Source organism: Myxocyprinus asiaticus, chromosome 37, assembly GCF_019703515.2.
Source record: "Myxocyprinus asiaticus isolate MX2 ecotype Aquarium Trade chromosome 37, UBuf_Myxa_2, whole genome shotgun sequence".
NCBI lineage: Eukaryota > Metazoa > Chordata > Actinopteri > Cypriniformes > Catostomidae > Myxocyprinus > Myxocyprinus asiaticus.
Window position 1 is genome coordinate 6,282,272 of NC_059380.1, and position 18,096 is coordinate 6,300,367.

Here is an 18,096-nt window from a genome sequence, read left to right on the forward strand (position 1 = left end):
TCCTGGCATGCTATATAGTATAGTAGCCTACAGTATATTTTTTAAGTGTGATCTCAACCCGGGGTGCTGTAGGGGAATGTATGACTGTACAATTGACCTTAAATTTGTTCATAAATTAATAAGAGTTATTTAAAAAAATGTGGAAACAGGCAACAAAGGAAAAATGTAAATATTACTCTTAAAGAGACAGTTCACTCAAAAATGACAATTCTGGCTCATTTACTCACAATCATGTTGTTCCAAACCCCACATAACTTTCTTTCTCACATGGAACACAAAAGGAGTAATCTAGAAGAATATCCAAGCTGCTCTTTTTCATACAATGAAAGTGAAGGGTGACCACGTCTGTCAAGCAAGATTTCCAATGCGAAATTTGAGAGAATAACAACTTAAAGGAATAGTTCACCAAAAAATTATAATTCTCTCATCATTTACTCACCTTTATGCTGTCTCAAAGTCTTATGAAGTTCTTTCTTCTGCTGAACACAAACGAAGATATTTTGATGGAGATATGAGGTGTTTTTGTCCATACAGTGCAAGTCAATGGGGTCCAACACTTTCAAGCTCTGAAAAAAGCACATAAAGAGGGCATAATAGTAAGAAATATGACTCCAGTGGTTTATTCCATGTCTTCTGAAGTGATATGATCACTTTTGGGTGAGAAACAGTCCAAAATGTAACTCCTTTTTCACTATAAACATTGACATTTGCAGTCTCCTTGGTGCAATCATGATTTGAAGCTCGATTACACTTTTGGTGGAAACACATGCCGAGAACACGTTTACATGTGTCAAGCACAAGGAAGTGTAATCAAGCTTCAAATCATGATCACAAAATATCTTCATTTGTGTCTGCAGAAGAAAGAAAGTCATGCGAGTTTGAGACTGCAAAGAGTGAGTAAATAATGAGGGAATTATCATTTTTGGGTGAACTTTTCCTTTAATATGACTTCAGAAGACTGTAATATAACGCAAAAGTCAATTGGACAACTTTTAGTGGTCCTTTTTAGAGATTTAGAGCCCTTGGTCCCTATCTACTTTCTTTGTATTGAAAAAAGCACTTGGACTTTCTGCTAAATACCTCCTTTTGTGGTCCAAGGAAGAGAAAAAAGCAATATGGGTTTGGAATAACATGAGAGTGAGTAAATGAAGGCAGTTTTCCTTTCTGGGTGAAATATCCTTTAAAACTTCACTCCAGAGCTATTACAATAAATGTTCACATGAGTGAAACAGTTCAAAATTATGAACTACGAAAACTATAATCATGAGTCAATCCCAGTTCAACACACCTAACCATTTGATTCCTGATTAGAACACCAGTATATTAGTTCTATATGTTTGCATTAGACAAATTAACAGCATGTACAGTTTGACATGCTTGACAAGGTCAAATTGCACTGAACATGGCTGCTGATGACACAGACTTGCTCATCATAAGCGGCACATGTGAGGGTCCTGCACCCTCTACAGCCTTTTCGCCAATCAAACCCTGCCTGTGCAGATTCAGGATGGAGTCAGCGATGATGCGGGCGGTCTTCTTCTGGTAGCCCCCTGACATCACCATTAGGATGGGGATCCCTCTCCGCCGAGCTGCCCTGAAGATGATCTCCTCCCTCTTTACTATACCCTGAGAGAGGGGTGAGGGGTATTTTACCAGGTGTTTGATATGGTTTCATATCTAAAGACACTTTGTAATGAATCATTATTAATTAAAGATTGGTGGTTTACATTTTGGTTCAGTATAATGGTTAATTGCAATCTGACCTTAGATTTGAAGCCATGTTTTATTTATAATTACTGAAAAAAAAAAATGAAAAAAGAAAGAAAAACAGCACGCTTATAATATGTGGCGTTGGCACTGAGTTGATCTAATCATCTAAGCACATTGTTGTATATGAGCGCTCTCTTTCAGTATTAAATAGAATAAAGCTAAATGGCCTATTTTGTACCACCTGGAAAAAGAGTGTGGTGAAGTCCAGAGTGTAGACAAACTCTGCCTGGACCCATGGGATTAAACCTTTGCCAAAGCTGTTAATTAAAAATGGAAGATCAGGTCACATCATATTTGCAATCACAAACACGTTTGAGAACTGATTCAAGTAGAAGGCAAAAGTGGCATAGGTTATAGTCATGTGTAAGCATATCAATCAGTAACTATTTATTTTCTACATGAATGTGTCTGTAGAAGTCAGTGGGCGCATGTGCTTCATTGGGAGCCTATTGCACACAGTTTAATATTGAAAGTCTGGGCTTGGGACAAGGCAAAAACAATAAAATCTCTACATAAATTGCATTTGAAAAGTACCAAATAAATTATGAAGGCCTGATAAAAAGTTCCCAGGTCAGTTTTAATGCAACCCTCGTACAGTATAAATAAAGTTGATTTTTTTTTATTTTTTAAATCAACCCCTGGGACATGAAGTTGCCCAAGGTTGAAGTAAATCCCATTCATAAACCTGTCTTTTGGTTTAAAAACCAAAATTCAGCATTTCTGAATACTGCAAAAAATACAGTGTGATCACTGTTTTAGCAGTAGTTTGAGTGAGAAGCAGCATTTGGAAGCAACATTCCTGCTAAAAAGACAAGCTTTGAATTTTGGTTTTGTTGGTGTAACCTAATGTATTCATGTAGATTCAGTGATTTTAAATAATATTTTTTTGACTTGAGACTATTGACCAGACAAGAAAACCCTGCCAAGTTGATTCAGTACATCACAGATCTGATATAGAGGGCTGAAAGGCAGAATGACTGACAGCAGTACCTGTGGGGATATCGTCAGACCCCCGAGAGGATCTCCATCAAGGATGTCCATGCCTGCATTGTAGATGATGATGTCGGGCCGTATTTCATTTAGCACCCCTTCTGAGTGGAGCTCCACCTTCTGGAGATACTCCATGTCTTCTGTGCCCCAGTCCAGCTCCACTTTTCGCTTAATCGCCCCTGAAGTCAGAATGAAGACCAAATTAGGCTTTTATCCCATTAACTGCAGATAAAGACAAAGGGAGAGGGAAAGTGTCAGAAAACAGAACGGATGATGGCCATTCAAAGCAGTTAATCTCTGATAATGGCCAAAGAGTGTCCCTTTTTTTTAAATACTATTTAACTTGGGGGAAGAGCCATCAAGGGTTTTTCTGGGGCTTTTTGTCTCCCACATATTTTGCTGTGTATGCAACTGAGGAGAAGTGACATGTTGCAAAAAGGAGTTGTTCAGTCAAAATAAAACTTCTGTTATCATTTATATACTCTCATGTCTGTCAGAGCCACTATGACTTTCTATCTTTCCTGGGACACAAAATGAATCATTTATAACAGAATGTCCAAATTGCTCTTTTCCATGCAATGAAAGTGAATGGTGACTACAACTGTTCAGATTTTCAGTGATGAACATCTTAAATCTCGGTTTGTTCCTCACAAAAAGCAAACACATAGCTTCAGAAGACTTAAAATATACAATAGCACTCAAGTTATCTACTATTATGATACTATTTTGGTGCTTTTTGGAACTAGACAACCCATGGTCCCCATAAACTTTCATTGTATGGAAAAGAACAGCTGGGACATAGCGGCTTAACTACTTCCTTTGTTTTCCAAAGAAGCAAAAAAAGTAAATGGTGTTTGGAACAACATGAGGATTTTCATATTTTGGGTGAACTATCCCTTTAAAAGGTAAAACCTAATGCAAGGCACCCTTTTATTTCTTTTCAATACATTGCCTCTTCTGAGGCTTTTAAGACCTAATTAATCTCTTGTGCCTTTAACTGCAGATGAGAGAAGACTATGGAATACTCAGAGTCGGAAAAAGGAGGTACGTTCTCTTTTGAACCTACTGAAAAGTCACAGAGGGAACATGTTTTAGAGGGAAACTAATGGAAATTAAAAGGAAAACAAGGCCATGAAACACTTATCTTAAGAAGCCAGGATGTGCCTTCAACACAGCGAGTGGGACTATTAGTCAAATGTATACAGTATTATGGGAGTTTCTGTTAATAAACTAAAAAGTTAAAGTCGGAAGGCCCAACATACCTTACATTTAGCTAGTTACATAATAGTAATGCTTTAATGGTATCATATCAGGTTTGTAGCACAGTGTGCATTGAAGCTTAACAAAACAGCATTATTTCTGTCACTCACACTCAAATGTTTGACAGAGAGAGTTAGAACGGTTGAGATAATGGATGTACTAATTGACAAAGATTACAGTATATTGTGACCATATTGTTGCCAGCTGAAGCATGCTGTCACTCATTTCTTTCATTATCTACATATCAATCAAAACACTATATTTACATTTCCTGAAGGAAACAACAATGCTTGCAAGGCAGAAAAAGACCAATCGCAATGGTGCATGCAAATATGGCAATGACATCAATGCTGTGGGTTAGATTTTGAATGGTGAAAAATCATTGTCAATATCAAATTTTAAAGGAACAGTTCACCCAAAAATGAAAATACTGTCATTATTTACTTGTCGCCATGTCATTCCAAACCTGTATGCTATTACATTTTTTTCCGAGGGACACAAAAGGAACATTTTTAAAGAATCTTCACACTGCTCTTTTTTATACAATTATGGTTCACAGTGATTACGTCAAGCTCAAAAAAAAAAAAAAAAAAAAAAAACAGAAAACATAACCATATATGAAAACACACCATATATGATTTAAGAACGGCAACGGAGGGGAAGCTTTTCAGCGACTAACAACTTAAATTTCGGTCTGTTTTTGTCACAGAAACGTCTCGTATGTCTTCAAAAGACTTGGAATACAGTGCACAATTGACGTATAGATTACTTTTATGGTGTTTTTGTCAATTTTGAAGCTTGACAGACATGTTCATTATTATGAAGTGTTGTTGTTTTGAAAAGATCTGTGTGAAGATTCTTCAGACATTCTCATTTTGTGTTCCATGGAAAAAATATCAGTTTTGGAACAGCATAAGGGTGAGTAAATAATGACATAATACATTTATGTTGGGGAGGGGGGGGGGTCAACTATTACTTTAATGTTAGGCTTAATTTAGTTTAAAAAAAAAGTATACAATAAACAATGTCTGAAAATTTCAAGAAAAGTATAACAAGAAGAAAAAGACATATGAGGGATTACATTGCAGTACTCACCTTTAAAATACTATAATAAAGACTAGACTTCAAAATGTTGATGATGCAAAGAACACACAGCTGATCAAGGCAGTGAACGCTACATTATCCTATGAGGGTTGCAGGACACTGCCCCCTGTAGGAGAGTAAAAGCATTTACTAACCTCCCAGGAGGAAACGTGCATCCTTTTATTTCCTCTCGTCTCTCTCCCTCTTTGTATTCCATTATTTGTGAGCACGTGTATTTGTGAATTTGAATAGATATGCAAATAAAGAGCCAAGTCCAGGTGAAATTTGTCAGATAACCATGGGCCGAAGCATTTCAGCTTCTCATATCACAAAGGGACAAGATATCTTTACATAATCAGGATCACTTTAAATGCCCATTTACACATTCAAATGCATGTTAACTCACTCTTTGCATATCCATCTCCCGGATAGATGTGGCGATTATAGACTTGCATTATGGAAACGCGTCTGTCTTCAAGGAAATCCCGCTCGTGTCCGTTTCCCTGCAATATACATATATCAAAAGAGTGGATATACTGTATGTTAATAAAAGTTCATATTGAATAAGACTCCTTCTGTTCGTACTAATGAATGGTCAAATGTGTTAAACAGAGCTGAGAGTACTACAGTGTGTTCACAATTATTCAACCTGGTCTCACAGAATCACATTACTATACCAACATTATCACAAAATGATTTTTACGTCGCTTGTTGTATCGCAGCAATTTCCTGGTGAAGATAACACTAGTGGCGCTGCAACGATGACTTCTATTCTGTTTCCCACAAATCACAAGTAAAACAACTGATTTTCAGTTCATAAACACATACTTTTCACTCTGTTTCTCACACAATGCTATCATATGACATCTAAACACTTTTACTATGGTGTATTTTAACGTTTGCATAACACTTTCAAGCTTATTCGAACATGATCAAATTCTGCAATAGCTCAACTGATAGAGTGTTTTATAAGTCCTTAAGAGCACGTAAGTCGACACGTGAGTGTCCTAGAAGTGCCACAAAATTACGTGGTTGCTTCAACAATTGCGTTTTTCATCTCACTTTTGCTTTTTATAACACTATCAGTTAGGTTTAGGTTTAAGGTTTAGGGTAGGGAGGTGTCGTTGATTTAAAACTCGAAATAGCATTATCCTTAAAAACCTCATCTGTTTGGGAGAACATTTGGAGGACACTCGCTTTTAGCGCCCCACAGTGGGCATTTCACTTCAGAGCTGCCACGATATGTGTCAGGGACCACACACAGTAATAAACTTTTGCACATTTTTAACAGATTATTGGCTAGGGCTGCCATGATTATTCGGTTTAACCGCAATTTTTTGTCAGACGGTAATCTAACTGTCAAAATCTCACACTGCAGCATCCCTGTTACTGCCAGCTTAAAGAATGTTCAAATTATCCAAAATATAACAAACATTCAAGAGGCGAGGGATGTGCAGATCTTTGTGAATGGCAGAGGTTCAAATTCAGTTGAAATTGCTGTGGGCCCAATAATTCCCTGTCCTCTCTCTACTGTCTCTATCAATATAAATGTGGTATAATCACATAAATGAAAACAATAGACTTGTATTTTTTTTTTTTTTTACATTCCTTACTAATCTATTCAATCACTCTGTGTCAGCTCTCAAAATCTCAAAACTGCTTGCAAACAATGGATGCTCACAGTCTATAATGTGCATCCAGACTGAGTAGAAATGTTCGTTTTAGAGATCCGACAGCGAGAGAAGCATTTCCTCCCTCTTAGAGATGATAACTATTGAGCTCTGTGTTCTGAAGACGCTGCATTTCCATCCCTCTTCATTTTACCCCTCTCATCTGTCACTTAGAGCATCTGGCCATCGTCACTTTTAATTTAAGAGTGCTGCAAGGCCCACAGTTCATGTGCAAGACGCCTGCAACCTCTGATCCAAAACAGCCCTGTCTCTGCTGCTTGGAAAGACCGTTAGCCAATTACGAGACTATGAAACGCACATTAGGGACACACTCACATTCTCCTGTCTGTAACATCTGCGCACTCTGGCAGATTTGTATTTTTTGCTACTGGCAAAAGATATCCGTGTAGCAATTTCAAGTTCAGTCCTCTGAAATATAACAGGCAGCTGACATTAATAGCATGTATGGGGGTTATAACTTTAACATCCTGCCCCTTAAGTTTCACCAATGGTCTCGACAACTAGAGGTGAACTGTTGTAGGACAGTAACATTATCTAATGTGTCAATGCTATTATAAGACCAGAGGACAGACTGTACAGTATCCTGCTTAGTTCATTACTGGAAGCCAAGGGGTGATGGAGGACGTTGTTGCGATAAACTATAAAATTGTACATTCCACTGATATTGAAAACTTAAGAAACATTTTAAAAACATAGAAGTTTTTAACAAAGTCAAAGTGGTGCCAAAGTTACAACTTTCATTGACTTGCATTTAATTTACAGCTGTAAAACAGAAACAGCTCAAGTCAACCTCTGGAGTTGTAAAGTGTTTATAATGCGAAAATGACCGTCTGACTGCTCATTTTCCCGCTTATTACTGTACACGACTACTTGCCAAATAAATAGTAAATGGACATGAAATATTAGTCGAAACTATTTTATTAGCTTACTTGTAGAGATTGTGGAGTGATACAAGAAGTAGGAAAGATAACCGCAATACCCAGATAACCAGTAAAATGACACTTTATCCCTAGGTGTGCGATCATTATTCTGAAATATCAGATCACTGGATGGTGCGATTAACCTATCAGCATTGAGTATTAGAGCAGTGTATTAAGTTGTTACAACAATGATAAAACATGTTTTACGGTCAGAGATGCTAACAGACGTTTCTTTATAAACCCCCACTAATAGACCACATTTGTAATATACTAATGCACAATTTTTCTAGTACATTTTTAACAAGTTGTACATGTTAATATTAGCTATAAATTGAAATTAACCAAGATTAATCAATGTAAGGTCATGATACCTAATGCTAATGCATAGAACCTTATTTTAAAGTGTTACCAATTATGATATACAGTATGTTATCTCATAGGCGACACAGTTTCTATCTTAAGTCATCGTTGGATCTGTAACGGCCCTGGGATTTTAACAACAACCCTTAACACTGTTATCTCACTGCGCAGATAATCCTGTTAATAGCACACACTATATGTAAACAAATTTACAAATGCAACTGCCGTTGCTTCCAGAGACCAGAGTCTGCCATTACATGCCATCATTTTACCCTTTTAATTGGAGTTTTAACGTCAACTTCTACCCTCTCGATATTTTCACAGCCTTTCAACCCAGCTGAGGCAGCGCTTTCAGGTCCATTTATATGCCAACATGAAGATTCCCACCTTTGTTCTGCTCGTGGCCCTTCATAAATTATTCACCCGATGGCGGTATTGATCTGATCCTTGCCTTAGTCGATGAGCAAAAGACCATAATTACAATCAAGCCAAACTTTAAAATGCTTATGGCAGTTTTATGTGCTAGCGCCAAAATTATCAGTGACAACAGCTCCTGGGTCCACACTAACTTAATTAATAGGCTGTGCAAATTAACAGAGGATATGGCTCATTAGGAGGGAGAGTGCAATAAACTGCAAATTTGAGGCAAACTTGTATATTTACAGTGATTAAAGGAAGAAGGGAATAACATTGTTAATACAGCAACTAATTGTTAATATAATACAAAAACTGCTATACTTTCATGTTAATAAAACCAGCATGGTTAATCCCAGCATATGTTTTGAACACTGGTCCTCTGCATAGAATGCTAGTATGAACACTAGGCCATCATCTTCGGCTCTTTGTAGCTGATTGACCATTTAGAGATCTGGGCCCGTATTCACAAAGATTTTTATCTTACCACTAGGAGTTTTCCAAAGAGTTCCCAGCTAAGAGTTTTTGCTTAAAAACTATTCACAAAACTGCTAAGAGCAAGTTTTACTAAGGAAATCTTAATGTAAGGGTAAGGCAGAGTTGACCTTGCTATGGATGACGTCACATGCTATCTGACGACAGATAGCATGACATACGTATATATATATATATATATATGTCCCATCTACTGAATCAACTACACTGTGTAGCCCTGCAATGGCCGTGAATGCCGACTTTTTTTCTTTGCAGCAAGCGCGCATCCACGAGGAAACATACACTATGAATTGTCAGACAATGTGCGGTCTGGAGAGGGCATAAATAGTTTGATAGATGAATCTGCTGACATACAGAAATTCCCAATTCATCCATGCTACACAGTTTCATTTTGCCTATGGCCAGAGAGAGCAGAGTTGTCAAAATATATCTCTGGTGTAAGATTCAGACGATACCTTTTTTAAAGTTCAATGTCAATATTATAATGTTTATCATATTATAATTGTATATTATTAAAATACATCGACTCAATTGCGATTCAGGCGATACCTTTTTAAAAGGTTTATGTCATAAGAATATTCAAAACATAGTTTTTAATGTGGATTGATGACAGCAGGCATACTTTGGATAATTTCTGAGTCACTCTTAGGGATTTAGAGAGACTTGTGTATCTGCAGAACAAAAATGGGTGTTTTGCAATCAGTGGGCATTTTCAAAAAGGATGGGCGTTTTTCAGCTGCTTTACGTGATTTGCCTACTACATTCAGATTCTCTGCTTTCAATGAATAGTACAGAAGTGCCCATCCTGGTTTGGAGATGCCCACTGATTACTATATTGAGATTCCCTACTTTCATTGGATAGTTGAAAAAAGCCAATCACGGTTTGAAAATGCCCACCGATTAGGAAATGCCCATTATAGTTCTGCAGAGACCTATACTCAATTTAGAAGTCCTCAGGAGGAGGAGCTACTTTTAGCATTAAAATGTTTCATGAATTACTCTTAGTTGAAAATTTTACAAGTCCTAAAATTAGGAGTGACATGCCCCTAATTTTTAAGAGTTGCTCCTAAATTTCCATGTTAAGTAGTGGGCTACTTTTAGCCTTAAGATTTTTTGTGAATATGTGCCCTGGTGCTTAATTCTACACCTCGACTCGGTGTCACTGCTACTGAGACAGCTCTCTTATTTATTCTGTTATCTCATCAAGCACTTCCAGCTTTCTCTCTCTCTCTCTCTCTCTCTCTCTCTCTCTCTCTCTCTCTCTCTCTCTCTCTCTCTCTCTCTCTCTCTCTCTCTCTCTCTCTCTCTCACCTTCTCTGTCCCCGATGTCCATGAAGGCCATTGCATCAGAACTAGTGAGAATTCTGTCTCTCAAGGGCTTAATTGCTCTTGAGTGAACTCAGATTCTTGTATATCACCACATATATAAATTTCTGAGCAAGCAAATATTATGATTTGAAGGATAAAGCAATGATTGGCATATGGTTGATCATGTACTGACAATTTGCATTTTACACTCACTCCCAGTTAAGTATTATAAAACCCCTAATTCGGTAAAAAGCATTATAGAAGAGTAATACTTCATTTAAGAGCAAGATAATTTACCATCTCAGCACTGCATGGAAAATACAGCCTGGACAACATGTATTCTACTGAGGAACCTTAGAGGTGAACTACAGCATTCTACTGCTGCTAAGGCCTTTAGAATGATTGCTTACAATATTCATACTGATTGCTGCTTGATGTAATTTCACGAAAAATAAAAACAGTGTACACTATGTAAACATACATACGTTTCAGAACTGAGACCTTCCTCCTCAGTCCAAGAAGACCATGTATTGAAACTAAACTGTAAAAACAGCTCATTTCGAAGTCCTATTGGTGGAAAATGCCCCGATTTGTGCCTGATCGGCTGACGAGGCCCTAACCCTAAATCTACCCAAACCCTATCTGTACTATACATCAACACGTCAATGACGTCTATTCAGTGTAACTTGGCCCATGCAAAGAGTGTTTTTGCATAGTCTTAAAGGAACAGGACTAAAATAAATGGCCTGTTTAATACTATGGTCAGGAAAATGGGTGTGTAAAATTAAATTGCAACTGTTTTGGGGAAAGAAATCTTGACTGACATTTTGGTGGACCTCAGGGAAAACAATAAAATGATAAAAATATATGATATAATATTACTTCTCTACTGCTCGTATAAGTTGGCAGAAAAGCAACAAAAAAGCCATTAACTCACTACACATTACAAGAGCATGTAGGATAACTTCACAAACAGAAAATCCCAACAAAGTGCTGCATTGCCATCAGTGGGCTGTGATTGCTACTGCAATCATCTTAATTACACACAACAGCAAACACTAACAGAGGCATGACAACAGAAGAAAGCAAGTTCCAGCTTTACAAATGTCAAGGCTGATGCATATAAGTAATCAGAGTGCAGTTATTGATTTTTGCTGCCAAATAGGGGGTATTATCTTGTCTAGATTGCAATTCCTTTGCTAAACCGTTGAATGACAGAGTGGAGTTGCAAAAGGACTGCTCACCTGATGGGCATCTAGATCGATGATGGTGGCCCTGGAAACCCCCTCCACCCTCTCAAAGAGAAACTGCAGAGGAAAACACACAAGGGAGGAAGTCAGGTTTTTTCCTGACAGAGGAACAAAGTGCAAAGGGGTTCGTGGATCTCATGACATAGCAATAATCTGAGAGTGGGATGACTGGCTGAAGGAAAAAAAAAAATCAATGAATGTGTTTCAGTGTAAAGATGATACATACGAACATGATATCCATACCCATGATGAGTCAGAGCATGATTTTATTTAATGAGGATAAACTCCGAGGCTGAACTGTTTGAAAGGGAGATTTTCAAAGTAAAAAGGTTTAATGACATGTTTACATGAGTAATCCTTTTATCTGCAAGATTGTTTATTTATTTTTTTTACTTTTTAGTACTACCAAACCAAGTGGTTATTTTTATTTTTAATCCTTGATCTTTTGAGATAAAAGATGTACTATGTATTTGATGTACTGTACTTTGTAAACGTACTAAAATTTTTCAAACTCAAAACTCCCTCTCCAACAGAAAAAAGACCATTTGTTGAGACAAAGCTGTAAAAACAGCTCTTTCCTAAATCTGTGATCTTGTGACATCAAAGTAATGTCTTCACAAACGAGAGTGGTGGCAGCGTAGTGGGCTAAAGCACATAACTGGTAATCAGAAGGTTGCCGGTTCGATCCCTACAGCCACCAGCATTGTGTCCTTGAGCAAGGCACTTAACTCCAGGTTGCTCCGGGCGGACTGTCCCTGTAATAAGTGCGCTGTAAGTCGCTTTGGATAAAAGCGTCTGCCAAATGCATAAATGTAATCATGATAAAGTACTAAGGAGAGAGCAGATTTTATTATTCCTAAACAACAGACATACAGGTGCATCTCAATAAATTAGAATGTCGTGGAAAAGTTCATTTATTTCAGTAATTCAACTCAAATTGTGAAACTCGTGTATTAAATAAATTCAATGCACACAGACTGAAGTAGTTTAAGTCTTTGGTTCTTTTAATTGTGATGATTTTGGCTCACATTTAACAAAAACCAACCAATTCACTATCTCAAAAAATTAGAATATGGTGACATGCCAATCAGCTAATCAACTCAAAACACCTGCAAAGGTTTCCTGAGCCTTCAAAATGGTCTCTCAGTTTGGTTCACTAGGCTACACAATCATGGGGAAGACTGCTGATCTGACAGTTGTCCAGAAGACAATCATTGACACCCTTCACAAGGAGGGTAAGCCACAAACATTCATTGCCAAAGTAGCTGGCTGTTCAAAGAGTGCTGTATCCAAGCATGTTAACAGAAAGTTGAGTGGAAGGAAAATGTGTGGAAGAAAAAGATGCTGTGGAACCAACCGAGAGAACCGCAGCCTTATGATTGTCAAGCAAAATCGATTCAAGAATTTGGGTGAACTTCACAAGGAATGGACTGAGGCTGGGGTCAAGGCATCAAGAGCCACCACACACAGACATGTCAAGGAATTTGGCTACAGTTGTCGTATTCCTCTTGTTAAGCCACTCCTGAACCACAGACAACGTCAGAGGCGTCTTACTTGGGCTAAGGAGAAGAAGAACTGGACTGTTGCCCAGTGGTCCAAAGTCCTCTTTTCAGATGAGAGCAAGTTTTGAATTTCATTTGGAAACCAAGGTCCTAGAGTCTGGAGGAAGGGGGGAGAAGCTCATAGCCCAAGTTGCTTGAAGTCCAGTGTTATGTTTCCACAGTCTGTGATGATTTGGGGTGCAATGTCATCTGCTGGTGTTGGTCCATGAAACCCAAAAGGCACTGCACCCGTTTACCAAGAAATTTTGGAGCACTTCATGCTTCCTTCTGCTGACCAGCTTTTTAAAGATGCTGATTTCATTTTCCAGCAGGATTTGGCACCTGCCCACACTGCCAAAAGCACCAAAAGTTGGTTAAATGACCATGGTGTTGGTGTGCTTGACTGGCCAGCAAACTCACCAGACCTGAACCCCATAGAGAATCTATGGAGTATTGTCAAGAGGAAAATGAGAAACAAGAGACCAAAAAATGCAGATGAGCTGAAGGCCACTGTCAAAGAAACCTGGGCTTCCATACCACCTCAGCAGTGCCACAAACCGATCACCTCCATGCCACGCTGAATTGAGGCAGTAATTAAAGCAAAAGGAGCCCCTACCAAGTATTGAGTACATATACAGTAAATGAACGTACTTTCCAGAAGGCCAACAATTCACTAAAAATGTTTTTTTTTTGGTCTTATGATGTATTCTAATTTTTTGAGATAGTGAATTGGTGGGTTTTTGTTAAATGTGAGCCAAAATCATCACAATTAAAAAAAACAAAGACTTAAACTACTTCAGTCTGTGTGCACTGAATTTATTTAATACACGAGTTTCACAATTTGAGTTGAATTACTGAAATAAATGAACTTTTCCACGACATTCTAATTTATTGAGATGCACCTGTATGATGGTATGTAAGTAGGGGCTCTTCTAGATTCAGTGTGGCGATTTGGTGATTAGCCCAAACGTCTATGGAGTAGGGATGTAAGGGTATGATGGTATACCGTGGTATTAAAAACAGACGGTCTCCATACCGTTGACTTTTCCTTAATGACGGTATTGTGTGAAAATAAATAAATAAATAAATAAAGTAAATTAATTGTATTTCCATTTACTAATGGTTCATTTAATAATAATAATATAAAAATCAATAAAAAAATTTTAAATGAAAGATAAGAAAGTCGCATTCAACACATCGTGTCACTCTGTTCAGACCAATGGACAGCAGCACATGAGCGCTGTGTAGAACGAAATGTTGGACATGGAGGACTCGGAGGAGCCTCTTCCCCCCTTCCCCCTCAATTAAAAAATATAGATCCCCTTTCATAGAATACATAAGCAGATGCAATACACGTTTACAAGACTAGTTACCCATTATTTGGAATTGGTTTATAAGATTACGTTGCGTTAGTGCTTCTGATTTCTAAGCGCTTATCTGTAACATTTTGAAAGACTAAGGCAATGACCTGATCCATCGTTTTGGGTCATTTTGTCCCCAAAACGCATTTTGAATGAACGAGAAAAGTCTCAGCCATCAATAACAGATTAAGAAAAATATATAATTCACATATACAAATCAATGCACAAATGTAATAACATTTTGGCAATATACTCCTCTCGAATTTATTGTTCTAGTCAAATAATGAACTACGGGCATTGGATGAGGTAAATGTCGCGCGTTAGATGATATGACATATATTTTACATTTTTCAATTATATTAAAAAACCATCTGACTTATTGCAAACATTTTTAATTTTTTTTTACTTTTTTTAAAATTGTTTTATGATTATCTTATGTTTATGTTTATGTCATGTGATTAAGAAAGAACTTGTTATAACTAAAAAAAAATAAATAAAAAAAATAAAATAAAATAAAAATTCTGTGTGTTTATCAGACATGTGCCAAACCTAAAATTAAAAGTTTATAAGATAAGCACCATAATACCGTGATACCGTGGTACCGAGGTATTTTTTGTGATGGTTTTCATACCGTGAAAATTTCATACCGTTACCTTCCTACTGTGGAGAAATATTGGAATATAACTAAAGTTTATATGTTAGCTATAGCTGTGAAGTGTCATTTAAATAAAGGAAATATTTCAATATTACTGGAACTAAAACTAAAATGGCCCACTAACTCTGTCTCAGCCTCAAATACGCTCAAAGATCAGAAGTTGCATGCTTTTAACAGTATGACAGGTCTGTACACTTACTTTTTTAGGTGCTAGCAATGGTGCTAGTCAACAAAAAATTATTAGCACAAATTAAAATGTATTAGTACACATAAGAGTATGGTTGAAATTGTTTTATTTTTATTTTTTAATTTATTTATTACTACAGTTTATTTCTATTACTACAATTTTAATACAATATCACATTTTTTATAAATTTATATAATGATGTATTTTTATTACTTTAAATATTAATCACAAGATAAATCATAGTGCTGCAACACCCTATGCATAATTCATTGCTATTATAGGCAAGTGATTAAGATGGCTAATGAAATGATGCTTCAGTGCCTTTTGGAGATCTCTTGTGTATTGATGTAAGCATCTCACCTTGATAGCAAGTGTGATGTCAGCACAGGCACAAAAACCTCCTCATTTGTCACTCGAGCAGTGATTGAAACCTCCTCCTGCAGGAGAAACACAACTGGGCCTTTTAAATTGCTCTATGGAGGGAATAGCCATACAACAAGGTGCCTGGTTTCCAATGCCTCCAGAAGATTTCCAATTGTGTGTTCTTCAAAATCTGGCTGATTGAGAGACTAGCTTTTAATAAGGATAGGATCATCTATTTACATTCAGGAACCATATCCAATCCAGCCTTCCATGACCTGCCACATTTAGCCTCATTAAATGACTCTGCACTCCAGAGCATCCGCTACGGGGCGGGCCGGTTCCTGATTAGCCTTTTTTGCTTATTCACACAACCCACTCACTGATTCACACCTTTCAATTACTGTGCAACACCCTCAGAGGAACAGTGTGTACATTTAAATGAACAGTCGGCCATTGTCTATTAATGTTTGGCAATGCAGAGGCAAAGAGCAGCTTTGTTTAGCAGAAGCCATACTGAAAGTCTGGCGTGTCGATCCCACTTCTTCAGACTGGAGAACGGGAGCCGAATAGTGATAGCATCCATATATTAGCATCTCTTGGGGAGTAATGAATGCATGCACTTTGAATAAAGTTCCCAAGAGGAGAACAGCACTGACACTGACAAGTGCTTCTGCTTTTTCATTGTAGAGTAGTTCAGCCCTGTTACATCTTAGTTTAAAAGAAAAGTGCCCTAACAAACTGTCTCATTTTTGTAATGTAAATTTTTTTTAAATTTTTCTTTAAACAATCATTTTTATTGTATAATACTTCAACCCTGTCATATCTTAATACTAATGAGAAGTTCCCTTCTAACTCTAATTTCTTTAAAAAAATATTGATTTCATTTTAGATTTCATTGTAACTTTCTTTAAATGAGCATTTTTATTGTAGAATAGTTCAACCCTGTTACATCTTAATATTAAAGAGAAGTTCACTTCCAACTCTCTAATTCCTTTAAATTATACATTTCATTGTAGATTTCTTCAAAAATCATTTTTATTGTAGAGTACATCAACCCTGCTACAATTTAATATTAAAGAAATGTTTAATGTCTAATTTCTTTAATGATCGAATTTTATTGCTAATTTCACTGTAGATTTCTTCAGTCATTTTCATTTGTAGATTAGTTCAACCCTGTTATATTGTAATATTAAAGAGAAGTTCCCGTTCAAACTTTAATTTCTGTAAAAGAATGACATAGAGTAGATTAGATTTCAATGTTACTTTCTTCAAATGAGCATTTTTATAGTATAGTGCGACCCTGTTACATCTTAATATTAAAGAGAAGTCGCCTTCCAACTGTCAAATTTCCTTAAACAATTATATTGTAGATTTCTTCAAACACAAATTTTCATTGTAGAGTAGTTCAACCCTGTTATATCTTAATATTAAAGTGAAGTTTCCTTAAACAATCAAATTTCACTGTAGATTTCTTTAAACACTCGTTTTTGTCTGGAAATTAATTCAACCCTGTTACACTTTAATAATCAAGATAAATTGTCTTACAACACTTATTTCTTTAAACAATCAATTTCATTGTAGATTTCACTGTAGACTTCTTTAAACATTTTATTTATTTTTTTAATTGTAGAGTACTTCAAGCCAGTTACATCTTAATATTAAGGAGAAGTTCCCTTTTAACATTCTAATTTCTTTACACAATCAATAGTTTGAGTTTATCTGAGATGCCAGAGAATCAAATATGAACAGAGCATAGCAAATCTATTAGTCAAGGTAAGTAAGATTCACTCATATCTGCAATTTTTATTTTTTTATTTTTTTTATTTTTTTCAAGTGGTGAATAGGGAACATTATGAAGAAAACTCATCCATATAGACATCTCCAGGGAAGCAATGGATGTATGGCATCTGGATGCATGCTTTTTGTATAACATTTCCAAAAGGAGAACAGTACTGACATTGTGGTTTTGTTTTGTCTTTTGTCGAGAAGTTCCAAACTTTTAGTTTCATCTTAAAGGAACAATTCTCTCAAAAAGGATAATTCTGTCATCTTTTACTCTTATGTAAATAAAATCTGTATGACTTTCTTCTGTTGGCCAGAAAAGAAATTCAGCAGAATGTCCTAGCTGCTCTTTTCCATACATTGAACGTGAATGGGAACTAACACTACTGAACTCCAAAAAAATGACAAAATAAATAAGCCATAGGTTAGTCCATCTGACTTGTGCGCTATATTCTGTCTTCTGAAGCTATCCAATAGCTTTTTGTGAAGGATAGACAGAAATTTAAGTCAAAATTCACAGAAAATCTCTGCATGAACATCTTCTTTTTAGTTGCTTGATCTCATTAGCGTTCATATTTATTCCAATGGTTTGTCAAGATGCAATCTCTTCAGGCTTGACATGACATAAAATGATTCTTGCACGTTGTGTCATTTACGTCAATCTGG

General features: G+C 36.6%; 1 pseudogene; it reads right to left on the reverse strand.

Moving 5' to 3' along the window:
- Positions 1 to 1,386: 1,386 nt before the first annotated feature.
- The window catches only part of LOC127427611 (histone deacetylase 11-like), a 31,647-nt pseudogene continuing 14,937 nt past the window's right edge, over positions 1,387 to 18,096 (reverse strand).